Source organism: Elephantulus edwardii, unplaced genomic scaffold (assembly GCF_000299155.1).
Source record: "Elephantulus edwardii isolate Elephantulus edwardi_28Jun2011 unplaced genomic scaffold, EleEdw1.0 scaffold00025, whole genome shotgun sequence".
Classification (NCBI taxonomy): domain Eukaryota; kingdom Metazoa; phylum Chordata; class Mammalia; order Macroscelidea; family Macroscelididae; genus Elephantulus; species Elephantulus edwardii.
Window position 1 is genome coordinate 14,253,701 of NW_006399775.1, and position 6,939 is coordinate 14,260,639.

The 6,939-nt window shown below is 39.5% G+C and overlaps 1 pseudogene; it reads right to left on the minus strand.

Annotated features, from left to right (window-relative positions):
• Positions 1-4,602: 4,602 nt before the first annotated feature.
• Positions 4,603-4,914, minus strand: LOC102850240 (annotated as a pseudogene).
• Positions 4,915-6,939: the final 2,025 nt, after the last annotated feature.

The window sequence follows — 6,939 nt, forward strand, 5'->3', positions numbered from 1 at the left end:
TAATCCATACTAAGGGTTGTAGTCCTTGATCTTCTGCAATGCATATTTCCTGTCCTTCTCACTTCCCCCATCCGGCCATGCTGCATGGACCTCAGCTGTCATCTGAAAAGGGTGCCTTGCACCATGATATTTGGATGCCTGATTGCCTTACAGTTTACTTTTAGAGTTACAACCTGTCTGTTTGGCTATAAGGGACTGATTTGCATGTTGCCAATTGCTTAATATCTTACATGTGTATAGCTTAGAATGTTATTATTTGTTCCTATTGGTACAACACTTGTCAGCCAGTCTGCTGTACTGGTGCAGTTTGTAGGGTAATCACTCAAGGAGGTTGCATCAGAATTCCTAAATTAAGACACATTAGGAAGAAAGACTGACCATCAACTTCTGAAAACAATGGGCCTTCGAAAACTCTATGAACAGAGGAACAAATGTAGTTACAGTGCTAGATATCAAGCCTAGATAGGAAGTAATGCCAAATTATAAAGAAACAGCTGTGAACAGCTATTAATAATTGGAACAAGGGATGTATGAAGTATGTATGTAGGGAATCCACATCCTTTCAATCTATATGTGGAACAGATCCTCCAGGAGGCTAGGCTCTATGAGGAGGAATGTGGCATCAGGATTGAAGGAAGACTCATCAACAACCTGTGTTATGCAGATGGCACAAGTGCTTGCTGAAACTGAGGAGGACCTGAGGCATTTACTGCAGAAGGTCAATGGCTGCAGCCTTCAATAAGGATTGAAACTCAACATCAAGAAGACAAAAATTCTCACCACTGGACTAATTGGCAGCATTATGTTAGATGGTGAAGAGATTAAGATTGTTAACATCTTCAGTTTGCTTGGCTCCACAATCAACACTCTTGGCACCAGCAACCAGGAAATCAAGAGATGAATTTCATTGGGAAAGTCTGCTGTCAGGGACCTCTCTGGAGACTGAAAAGCAATGATATCACTCTGGAGACTAAGGTACACCTCATCCACGCCATGGCCTCCACAATTACTTTCTATGAATCAGAAGGCTGGACAATGATTAGGGATTATATAAGGAGAATTGATACCTTTAAGTTGTGGTGCTGGAGAAGAGTATTGAATATGCCACATACTGTTAGTAGAATAAGCACATTCATCCTATTGAAGGTGATACCTAGCTGCTCCTTGGAGGCAAGGATTCTGAAGCGCAATCTGACATACTTTGAGCATGTTGTGAAGAGGGACCAGTCTTTGAAAAGGGACATCATGCTTGGAAGGGTGGAAGCACAGTGCTAGAGAGGAAGACACGGGATGAGATGGATTGACTCAGTGACCAAGGTTATGCTGGTAGACGCATCAGAGACAATTACATAGGCTCAAGATAGAGCAGGGTTCAGAGCTGTTGTATGAGCTGCTATGAGTAGCAAATGGCTTGATGACACATAACAACAACTATGACAACACATTGAGGAGCTTCTCTCCCTATTTTGTTTGGTGCTTGTATCAGAAATGTGTGTTAGAGTTTGGTCAAAAGAGAAATTGATTAGATCATGTGGTTTTTATCCTTTGTTTTATTGATGTGGTGGATTATATTTATTGTTTTTCTTATGTCAACTCAATCTTGCATGCCTGTTATGACTCCCACTTGATCATGATGTCTTTTGAGATGTTGTTGGATTCTACTGGCTAGAATTTTGTTAATTTTTTTTAATCTATGTTCATGAGATATACTGGTTTATAGTTATCTATTTGGTGGTGTAATTACCTTATTTTGAATATGTGCTCTCCATAAAATGGGTCTGGAAGCATTGTATTTTATTTTCTGTTTTTGAAATACACTCTGTGGAATTTGAGACATCTCTTTTCATATGTTTAGTAAAATTATCTGGTCAGGGTGTTACGTGGTTGTTGGGTGATATTTTGGTTGTTGTTGTTAAGTGCTGTTGAGTCGTAGGTGACTCACAGCGGCTCTATGAAGGAAAGTCCTCAACACTTGTGTGACTTTCATCCTCTCTCCAGGTTCATAGAGTTTCCAGAGGCAAGCTATTTCAGAAGTGGATGACACTCCTGCTTCCAAACCTGTTTTAGTCTGGGAGCTCCATTAAACACTGTCCACCATGGGTAACCATTAATGCATTTGACACATCAAGGTCACAGTGTTCATCTTCAAAGCCACCACAAGTTACCACCATATGGCAAGTCAACTGACCAGGGCTATACGACCTAGAAGAATGTTTGAACATAAACAATGAAAAACAGGCTTGGGCCCTTCAGTATTTTATCACTCCAGCTGCCCAAATGATGGCAAACTCTGGGCCAGAGACCCCCAGTTCATCTGGCAAGTCTGCTCTGCCGACACCCATATGGGGCAGAATGAAAGCCACAAGGACCCGGAGCCTTCCTTACCTGCCACTTTTCAAGAAGCCAGAGGCCACGTGCAGGTGACACTAAGTCTCCCAAGACACTCGCTCTTGCCCTGCGTGGCCCAACATTTCTGTATTTTACCATTCCTGCACCGGTTTCTTCATTTGGGATGAATCTGTTCAAGTATTTTACTTCAGCCTTTGTTCAGATAGGTTGTGAGTTTCTGAGTTTCTATATTTGTTATAGTTTTTCACACAATTCCATTATTATCTTTTTTATATAGATTGGTTCTGTTGTGACCTAAACTAAGATCTCTTCTGGAGTATTTTCTGTAAATGTTGAAGAAGAATGTATTCTGAGCTTTTTAATTGTGCATTACCCAGGCCTTATCTGTGAGTTCAAGTTTGTTAATTATGTAGTTTAGTTCTTCAGCATTTTTGATGCGTTTGTTTCCAGTTACCCTATTTCTATTGAGAACAGTTTCTTGAGGTATCCTACTATCATCATGGTGTTGTCTATTTCTTTTTTCAGTGTGTTAACATTTGCTTTGTGTATTCCCAGATTTATCATTTGATGCATAGAGATTTATTATGGTTATACCTTCTTGTTCTGTTGACCCTTTAAGCTTATGTAGTGTCAACTTTATGGAAGGTCAGAGAAGAAAATAAGATCCTTAACATGATGGATTGATACGGTGACTATAGCAATGGACTGGAGTGTGTCTTGGATTGTGGGGATGGTATAGGATCAGGCAAGGTTTATATCTGTTGTTCATAGAATTGCTGTGAGTCAGAGAGAGAGCTCTGTTGGCCTAGTGAATAGAAATTGATGCTACCAAGCCGAAAGGTGGGTGATGTTTATCTTCGGCCCCCAGGCCTGGCTTTAATTGTTTTTCGTCAAACATTCTTCTAAATGGTTTAGCATTGGTCTGTTGTTTTGCTGTACAAAGGTAATTCATGGTTGCTGTGATGCTAAACACTGACACTGATGTGTCAAATGCAGTCATGGTTACCCATAGTGGACAGTGTTTAATGGAACTCCCAAATTAAAACAGGCTTGGAAGCAGGAGTGTCATCCATTTCCAAAACAGCTTGCCTCTGGAAACTCTGTGAACTTAGAAAAATGATGAAAGTTGTTTAAGTGTTGAGGTGTTTTGTTCATAGGGTCGCTATGAATCATCCATGACTCGATGGCAAGTAACAACAACAAAGTGTCCTTCTTTGTCTTTCATGATGGTTTTTACCTTCAAGTCTATTTTAGAAAATATTAGTGTTGCTACTACTTCTTTTTTAGGGTTGCCATTATTTGATATTTTCCCCCCTGTTTTCCTTTTTAATCTGTCTTTATCTTTGCTTTTGAGTTGAGTCTCTTTTACACTACATATTGATGAGGTTTGGTTTTTTGTCCAATCTGCTGCTGCATTCCTCCTAAGTGATGCCTTTAAACCATTCACATGTAGTTAAATTATTGAGAGGCAAATCTTTATTGCTGTCATTTTTATTGAATTCTATTTTGTGTTATTTCTTGGTACTTTGATTTATTCACTTTTTGTGGCATATCTGTTGGAAGGACTTCTTTTAGTATTTCTTGCAACTTCAGTCTTGTTTTTATGAACCCTCTTTCTTTGTTTCTACTTTTCTGAGGATGTTTTTCTCTTTCCATCATATCTGATGAGCAGTTTTGCTGGGTACAGTATTCTAGGTTGACAGTTATGTTTGGTTTGGTGTTTGCTTTTTTTCTGTCTTTTTTTTGGGGGGTGTGTGTGTGTTAACAAACATTGACATTGTTTTTAACAAACATTGACATTGTTTATTCAGTAATGGCATGGAAATATACAGAACACTCTCAGATGTCAGAAAAAAGATCTCAGGAATTTGGCAAGCTATTGACTGTCTCATGATCTTGAAGGAGGAGTCAGAAATTCTAGCAGTAAGGTTTCCTGTTTGTTTGTTAGTTTCTCACTGAGCAGATTATAATAGGTAATACATATGCTACTGCAGCTAAAACCATTCATTTTAGCTGAAAGTCTTCAATTTCTTGCATATTTTGCACTATTCTTTATGATGAGAAGTGAGCTAGTCAGTGATAGCAAGGCAGAGAGAATGGGGTCAGGCACTCTCAGCTATTTCTAGAAATCAGCCAGTTAGAAATAGCACACAGTCTGTTCTTTCGGGGTGACTGTCCAGGATGTTGGATCTGTGACTTTGTGGTGTGGATGGCGCTGACCCTCCACGGAGTGGGAGGTCCTCTATCCCACTGCTATGCGGATGCCTTTTTACTCAGTTCATATTCCTTGGATGAGCTGGGCCACCTCGTTGGTAGCATGGCATGCAAACAGGAGCCAGCTTTGACACTGGACCTTGTAGGCCATTCCCATCAACGTCACAGAGTAATAGCAGAGAGCAAACATTATCTAGCTGCTGCTGATCTCCGGAGACTTCTTCATGTCATTGATGGCAGCGATGGGGAGACTCCGGTTGGCTACTGGCTCCCAGAAGTGCTCATGAGGTAGTCCTGGAAGTCCTCGCTGTTGATCTAGTTGGCTGCCTTCTACATCAGTGCACCTGCCATGGCTGTGCCAGTCCTGCAGCAGCCCGGAACCCAAAGACAGGCTGGCACCACTGAGGCAACCGAGCCAGCTGGATAGTTGTGTTCTTTTAATGTTTGATCAGTTCCATTCCCTTGTCTTCTTACTGGCATGATGTCTGATGAGAAATCAAAATGTGATTTTACTTGCTCTCCTTCGTAGATTATTCTTTGTTTTTCTTTAACTGCATTCACAATTCTCTCTTTGTCTTTGATTATGCAAATTTGACTATGATATGGCTTACTTTTTTTCTTTTGAGGCTTGAGTTCAAATGGAGACTTGTACACCAATGTTCATAGCAGCATTATTCACCATTACAAGAACATGGAAACAGCCAAAATCTCCAACCAAAATAGAATGGATTAAGAAACTACGGTACCTTCACACAGTGGAATACTTCGCAGCACCCAGAAGCAATGATTTTGTAAATCACTACCTAATTTGGGAGGGACGGGGGAACATTATTCTGAGTGAACTAAGTCCCATAAAGACAAACCATTATTTTAGAATGAGTATGAGAATCCAAGGGCGGGAGAGCAGCGAGGTGAGGATGGGCGGGGATGGAGGGTGATTCATCATATGTTTACACAGTGTCATAGGTGGAGGGGGTGGGTGAAGGAAATGGGAAAGGTCTGGTGTTAAAAACAATGTATAAGAACTTTTTAAATAAATTAGTGGTTTTTTTGTTGGTAGGGTTTTTTTTTTTAAAGACTAGGTTTAAGACATTTTAGTTTCTTCTTGGAAGCTAGGAATTTGAAGCTCACACATATTTTGGGCACGTGGCCAAGGAGGGACCGATCCTTGGAAAAAAGACATCATGCTCAAAAGGGTGGAGGGGCAGCACAAAGAGCGACTGATACTTGGAGAAGGAAATTTGCTCAGAAGGATGGAGCGACAGAGCAAAAGAGGAAGACCCAGATGAGATAGATTGATAACAGTAACTGGGGTGATGGGGGTAGGTGTGTGAGAGTCAGTGAGACTGGTTCAGGACAGGGAAGGCTTCAGAGCTGTCGTACATAGGTGACTCGCTGGCACGTATCAACTGCAACAACAAGAAGCTTCTTGTATGTATATTTTCTTTTTTTTCCTGACACCTGGAAAATGTTCTTCCAATAACTTTTCCGCAATTTTTCAGTGTCTTTTCCCCCTTCCTTCCTGTTCTGGATTTTCAGTTATGCAAATTTTTTCCCTCTTGATGGCGTCCCACGTTATTCTCAGGCTTTCTTCATTTTTATTTCTTTTTTAAATTTTATTTTATATTGATTTACTTACAAAGTTTGTATATATTATGTTTCACACTATTCTTCATTCATATTGTGTCATGCAATTATTCCCATGCATTTATAAAGTAAATCACCCTACTATCACTCAATAAATAGTTATTAAATCAACCCCTACTGGTGACTGCTCAATTTTATGCTAAAAAAGAATATTATGTAAATTACTAAGTGACAATTTTGTAATTTGTCTGCATTATTTGTATATACATCCATTAAGGGTATAGAAGGGAAAGAGAAAGACAGACAGCCAGACAGAAGAATCTTGCAATAATCCTCCAAGAAATTTGGAACCAATTTTTGTTATTGATAATCAACAAACATGAGGTTATTTATATGCAGAATGATCTATGTGTGGATAATTAATAACTAATTCCATGGGCATTTTATAGTTTAAAAACTGCACCCATTTTTATGCTAAAACAATAAAACTGTGTTCATGCATAATTTCATTATAGCATCACAAGATAAGTGAGCCAGGATAATTGTTCTGGTTGTGACAGTTACTTTACAGACAGATAACTCTTCTCAAATGAACTCTAATTGTAAACGCTGTTCTCTGTTTTCATACTCTAATCTTCAAGAGCCATTTTCATTGTCTGACTTTTCGGGCAGGTTACCTTTCCTAGTTAAAGTGGGGAGATTTATTTTTCCCCAATTATATTTCATTCCAATCAATTTCTGACAAGCTTATTATTTACCTTCTACATATCCCCCCTCCCCCATAGTATG